Source organism: Tenrec ecaudatus, chromosome 10 (assembly GCF_050624435.1).
Source record: "Tenrec ecaudatus isolate mTenEca1 chromosome 10, mTenEca1.hap1, whole genome shotgun sequence".
Taxonomy (NCBI): domain Eukaryota; kingdom Metazoa; phylum Chordata; class Mammalia; order Afrosoricida; family Tenrecidae; genus Tenrec; species Tenrec ecaudatus.
The window spans coordinates 94,298,450-94,305,464 of NC_134539.1; the positions used below are offsets into that span (position 1 = coordinate 94,298,450).

The 7,015-nt window shown below is 41.7% G+C and overlaps 1 pseudogene; it reads left to right on the forward strand.

Annotated features, from left to right (window-relative positions):
• The first annotated feature begins 4,990 nt into the window (after positions 1 to 4,990).
• Positions 4,991 to 6,046, forward strand: LOC142458614 (THAP domain-containing protein 5 pseudogene; annotated as a pseudogene).
• Positions 6,047 to 7,015: the final 969 nt, after the last annotated feature.

Below are 7,015 nucleotides of genomic sequence, written 5' to 3' on the forward strand. Positions count from 1 at the left end.
CTAGCAGCTATCCATTCTCTTAATTTTCTCAATGTTTTAGCAAGAATTTGACAAAAAATGAAAGAAATGGCAGGGCTCTCGGGGAGAGTCTGATAAGTGCTATTTCTGACATGATGAGCTTGCTATACCTGGGGGACCCCCAAGCAGAAACGTCAAAGAGAGGTTTCAAAATCTGGCTTCAGGTGCCAGGGGAGAAGTTAGAATTAGAGCTGTAGATTTGGGGCCATAGGTGAAACCGCAGAGTGATTTCAGAATGGGATTGGGAGGTGGCAGGGCGAGGCTGTAAAAGGAAAAGACTTGGGAACAAGTCCATCTCCAAGCAGGGAGAGGAAAGGGTGTGAGCAGGTGACTTTGGAAGATGGAAAAACAGACGAGGAGAATTAAACCCATTGTTGTAGAGTCAATTCCAACGCATGGGAAACCTACAGGACAAGATAGAACCCTTCAATGGGAATGATCCAGGGTGGAGTCCTTATGGGAGACTTGGTGGGGAGCAAATTATCAACCTTTCAGTGGATAGCTCAGGATTTAGTCATGCTGTCAGGGATCATTGAGTGAGGACGAGGGGAAGGCAAACAAGAGTACTGAGAGGGAAACAAGCAGTTTATAAAAACACTATGAAGCCAGCCATGTCAAATGGTATAAAATAACAACTACACCAACCAACGGAATGACTTCAATGTATTGTGTGACTACTGAGGCAGGGGCATCTATGTGAGTTTTCTCACGATTCCTTCTGTCATCTTGTGTTATTAGACCCATTTGGGGGTTAAGGAAACTGATGGTCATTGAAACTATGTGTGAGTTCTCTATCTTGTGAGTAGAGAGTTGATTTTCATATGTTGCTCTCTCTGGTCCTAAAGTATGTGGCCCATTTCATATATTCAATATCTCTCCGGGTGGGAAGTTGATGTCTCGTGGAGCACACTGTCTTAGAAAGGGTTCAGGGTGGTCAGTGCTGATAGGACAGGAAGGAGGAAGATGAAGAAGTACCAAGAACAATGGAAATTCCTGTTTCTTCTTTGCTCTCTTTCACCCCAATGTCCTGGTTCTTAATAAAGTCATAACACATGGACTTCATAGAGCTGTTCTTTCCATCCAATTTTTTTGGAAAAAGAGGAGAACACACATAGGCTAAAACACCCCCTTCAATAACATTGTATCTATGAAGCATTGCTCTGTAATATCAAAGAATCTGAAAATTAGTAAATGATGAGAATTTTTCATGTTAGCATTTCTAATTAATTATCAACTCTCAGGAATATGGTGTTCCATAGACCAAACATTGAGTTTAATCTGTGTAGTCTATTCTCAAGAACAGGGTTGGTAGTTTTTTCTACAAAGGACGAGGCAATAAATATTTTAGGCTTCGCAGGCCCAAAAGTATCTATCACAACTACCTAACTGTCAATATAGCATAGAAACACCCATGGCCAATATGTAAACAAATGAACATGGCTGTCTGCCAATAAAGCTTTATTTACAAAAACAGGTGGTGAATTGAATTTGGCTTGTAAGACATAGTTGGCCAATTCCCATTCAAGAGAAACAGAACTATGAATGGTCAAAGACAGAGACAACAGTTGATTACTGGAGCTGAAATGAGGGAAAAATACGAAAACATTTAAGGTGCTCTCCTCTTCCTGCTAAATACCACTCTTCTTTCTTTTCACACACCTTGAATTCCTCAATCTCATCCACGTAGTAATTAGGGATACATCCTTTTGCTCTCCCTGTTACCTATTTGGCAGGAGCAGTCAGAGCAGGGACCCTTCACTCCCCTTCCCTGTACATTATTTTGTGTTTGCACAATATTTTGTGGGTCCTTGTCAGTCATCGACATTGTGAGTTAATGGAATCACATTGTTGCTCTCCACTGCTCACAAGTCTTTCAAGTCTTGATCCTTGATCCTGAGAGCACTGTCTGTCAGTATGACTCAGGCCAGAGAGTTTAACAGTGCCGGCCAGAGGGTGAAAGTCTTCAGAAGCTTGCACCCACCTTGATTTTAAAGTTGGGATTGTCACCACCTAAGATAAATCTAACTGGTACAGAACATTAGATGTACATGTTGGGTCTTAACTTGTCACACTTTTCATTCCATAGTCAAGACATCAGAGATAAGCCAACATACTAACTCTGAGAAAGACATGCCAATACCGATACCAATCTATAAAGTCCTCTTCAGATTTACGAAACACATGAGATGACACTGAATGCAGGAAGATCACAGGCCAGTGAGTACAAAGTCTTGTGGATCCAGTGGTGATACAAGCATCTCAGCCCTGGCAGATGTCTCCAGGTGACTCCTCCAATTCCCAGGGCACAGGGTCTATCAGAGTATTGCCATGTGTCTCGTCAGTAGAGTGTCTCTCAGGGAGTGAGCAGAGAGAGGTCTCCCACCTCCAAGGAGGAAATCCAGGAGCTCCCAGAATCCTTAGGAGAAGGCCATGCCCACACAGAGGCCTCATTGGCTATGATCTGATTGACAAGCTAGGCTCCACCCCTACACTCTAATCCCCAATTGACAAATGATTATATAACTACCACCACAACAGAACAACACACTGCCTAGTCTTAAACTATCCTCACAATTGTTATGTTTGAGCCCATTGTTGCAGCTATGCTGTCAATCCATCCCATCAAGGATCTTCCTCCCCGCCCCACCCCACCCCCACCCCTCTATTTCTTCCAGGACCTGGTCTCTACATGTCCAAAGTATGTGACATAAAGTCTCCTCATCCTGCTTCTAAGGAATATCATGGCTTTATTTCTTCAAGGATAGATTTGTTTGTTTTTCTGACATTCCACAGTTCATTCAAAATTCTTCTCCAATACCATAATTCCAATGCATCGATTTTTCTTTTGTCCTCCTTATTCATTGCCCACATTTCACACGCATCTGAAACAATTGAAAATACCATGATTTGGGGTAGCTGCACCTTAGTCGTCAAAGTCATACCCTTTAACACTTTAATGAGGTTTTGTGCATCAGGTTTACCAAATGCAGTGAATTGTTGGATTTCTTGCCTGCCGTTTCCATGAGCATTGGCTGTGGGTCCAAGCAAACGGAAATCCTCAACAACTTCAATATTTGCTTCGTTGACCACGCTGTGCTATCTATTTCTGTAGCTCTGAGGATTGGGGATTTCTTTACATCGAATTACCATCCATCCCGAGAGCTGCAGGACTTGGTCTTCATCAGCAAGTGCTTCAAGTCTCCATTGCTTCCAGCAAGCGAAGTTGTTCCATCGGCACAGCACAGCTTAATAAGCCTTCCTCCAATCCCGATGCTCAGTTTTCCTTCATGTTCACATTCTTCTTCAAGTTCAGCGTCTCAGTTTCTTTACTCCGCATATAGATTTGATAATTATGGTGAAAAGGTACTCACTTTGAACACACACACTTTTTCTGATATTTAACCACGCGGTCCCCCCTTGTTCTATTTGATGACCACCACTTGGTCTCTTTACAGATTCCATGCGAGCACAATGAAGTGTGTTCCCTCCCCATGTGGAATCCCTGCTCTGGAGCCATTGTGCTTGATTAGAAACCATTCTGAGCCAAACGGAGCTGGGATAACTGAGTGTAGTAGTGGAGCAGTCACTGGAAAACACTCATAGAGCAACCAAAACTGAGTGTTCTTGCGATTAAAATATTAACAAAGTTGTTATACTCCTGTTGTTCCCTTACAATGTTAGCTATAGATAAAGTACAGGTGTGAACTCATATAGACAAAAGTAATAGTGGGGGGAATAAACACTAGTTGGGAAATCTGCTGCCCTTGTGACAAATGCTATTAGACTGCCTGGTTCCCCTCTGAATATCATGGGCTCCCTCCTACTGTTTGCACCTCAACAGGCTGAGGAGCTTAGTTGGTAACTAACAGAAAGACTCCTATTCCATTAAGTTCTGGTCTCTAGCTTTTACCACATTAGGTTGTTCTGTTTGCGGGGATGGTACTGACATATTAAATGGTTTACCACCCTCATAATTGTTCTGGAATTCCCTTGCTATCCATAGTTTTTTATGATTAACTCTGTCAAACGCCTTTGCCTAGTCAATAAAATACAAGAAAACATTTCGCTATCCTGGGCTTTTAGGCAAGAACCACGAGACATCAGCAATGACATCCCTAGGGCTGTGTCCTCTTCTGAATAAAATCTCAAAACCAAGCTCAGTGCCACCGAGTCGATTCTGACTCAGAGCGACCCTCCAGGGCATAGTAGAATTGCCCCTGTGGGTTTCCCAACTGTAACTCTTCCTGGGAGTAGAAAACCCCATCTTTCTCTCTTGGAGTGGCTGGTGCTTTGAAATTATTGAACTTATTCCCCACTTCACCACAAGGCTCTTCTTGAAGAGGGCATCTCTAGTCTAAGTTGGGGATATGCAATGGTCTTTGTTCTATCCCTCCCATTATGATAGCTACATTCACTTATCCTGGCAAGACACCTTTATCAGCCCTCGGCTTCAATCATAATCTCAGGATGGGCTCCATAAAAATGCAACAGGGACTGTCCATGAAACCAAAGTTGGCCTGACCAGGCAAGAGCCAGCTTCTAAGAATGTGGCTTCAAGGTGCTTCTTTCTGGATAAGGTGTTCTGGGACCTTTTGCATGATTTGTTACTAAATCAATGAACTGATTCGTCGGGTCACGACGTAGATATAAAATAATCCTCGATGGAAGGAGGACTGGCCAGACTCCCAGCTGAGCCCAGGTCCCCCGGGCTATCACTTTAGTTATGTAGTGCTTTCCTGTAACAACCACTAGTACTGAACAATGAAGACCAGAAACTGAGTTTTTAGGTGTTCCTCTGTATGACAAGGAGCCTGGGTGGTATAGTGGCTATGTATTCAGTTGCTAATCTAAGACCAGTAGTTCAAAACCAGCAGGTGCTCCATGGGGAGCAAAATGAGGCTTTATCCTACTAACAAGAGTTACAGTCTCACAAATTCACAGGGACAGTTCCACCCTCTCCTGTAGAGTCACTATGAGTTGGCATCAACTCCAGGACAGGGAGTTTGCTTCTCTCCATGACAAAGAACAACTTGAAATTGGCTGAGGACTATGAAATGAGATTTCTGGGTTCCAAATAATTACTAGATCCTGTGGAGTGACCACATTACTACTGACTCTCTTGGCATCAGATGGGGTATTCCATATTTGAAACAAATTCATTCTAACAAATTTTTTGTTGTATTTGAAGACAACCAGGGAAAAGATGCTTCCATAAAAGGTCTCAGAAGGCAAAATTAGAGGATGCAAATGAAGTATGCCAAAAAGCCAAGTTAAAAGAGGTATTAATCTCAAATGAGCCACAGAAAAACATAGTGAATACAGATGTGCTCCCTAAATGTGCAGATTCCTTTGATCCATCTGGTTTGGTGATGCCATCAGTTCCCAAATCAGAAAGTATACAAAATAATATATTAACTCAGTCAGGTTAAAGATATTAAAAATCAAGAATCCAAATTGGAAACATTATTCAACTGAGGTATAGGTGGCTTTCACACATCTTTTGAGAATATGAATTATACCCCTGCTACTCTGAGAACTTTAGATTCAGAACATATTCAGCTCTTTTGGGAAACCAGGAAATATTTAAAATATGTTCCAATCATATCACTAAACCAAAATTTATAGATAATTCCATTGAAATTAAGTCATCTCAGGAAAATCCAGTCTTATGCAGCACATTTTTTCCCTAACAGTTGGAGAAATAAATGCAAATAAAGAATCTGTTATTGCCATTTTTGTACCCACTGAAATGTCTATAGTTAAAATTTTTGCACTTGCCCAACAAGAAATTGTGGAAATGGAAGACTTAGACATTGAAGACTCCTTCTCCAAGGAGGTCATCTATGGAACAGAAGTTTTACAAATTGAAAATTCTTACTGCAGACAAGATATAAATAAGGAACATCGTTGGCAGAGTTTCTCAGTTATAGTCAAGATAACTCTTCTTGAACTACAAGAACAAAGAGCTCTAGGAAGATGGAAGTCTTCCAAAGTTGGAAGAAGGCAGCTACAACAGACAGCTGGGTAGCTGAGGAACATTTGAGATTTGAGAACACCAGTCCACACATACAAAGCTACTGTGCTATAATAACATTTCGATGCTACATCTTTTCTAAGTCCTTTGGGCAGCCAAACAAAATGATTCATAAGTAATTTACAATGAAAAAAAATCATTTTATTAGGGACTCTGACAGCTCTTAGAACATTCCATACACAATTTCTTTTATGAAGGACTAATTTCACTGAAGCTATGAGAGTCCTTAATATTATATATTACTACACATTTTTTAGAAAAATGAAGAGAATTGTGGGTTGTTGAGACAACTGTTATGTAATTATTTTCCAAATTAAAGTTATTTCTAGTAAAGAGAGTAATAAAGTTGTTCAATGAATGAGCAGTGTGGAACCGAGATTTGAACTCATGTTCAGGAATGAGTCCTGCTTCTATCACGAGAATGTCACTCGGGCAAGTTACTTTGTCAAGCTCTAGTCTGTTCTTAATCTTTAAAATACAACTGTTTACTAGATGAGTTAGTTTATTGTGCCAACCTGGCCGATAAACACATGTGGGAGTAATTGAAGGGCAGAGGGAACCTTTCCTTTCGGGTTCTCGGGTCTCTTGCTTTGTGATGGTTGCACCAAGGTGCAGCTGCCTTAGCAGTTCCCTGTTTCAGCTGGTAAGGCTCACTTCCTGCAAGACATCCCCGAGGAGAAGCCACATGGACCTACCCTGATGCAGCCCTGGGTGCTGGAGCAGCCGTATGGAGACCCGTGCCAGCACTGAGATGCTTACACTTTCCTCCTGCAGTCGGCGTCATTGCATCTGCTTTGTGAGATGGAGAAGGACTTTGTGGACTGGTGTTGGACATATGGGTTAATGTTGGACTCGTGGGCTTGGGCAGCACTGGGTTGGGATGGTTTCTTGATGCACACTTAACCTTTATATAAAACTCTCTCTTATACATGAGTTTCTGTGGATTTGTTTCTCAAAAGTACC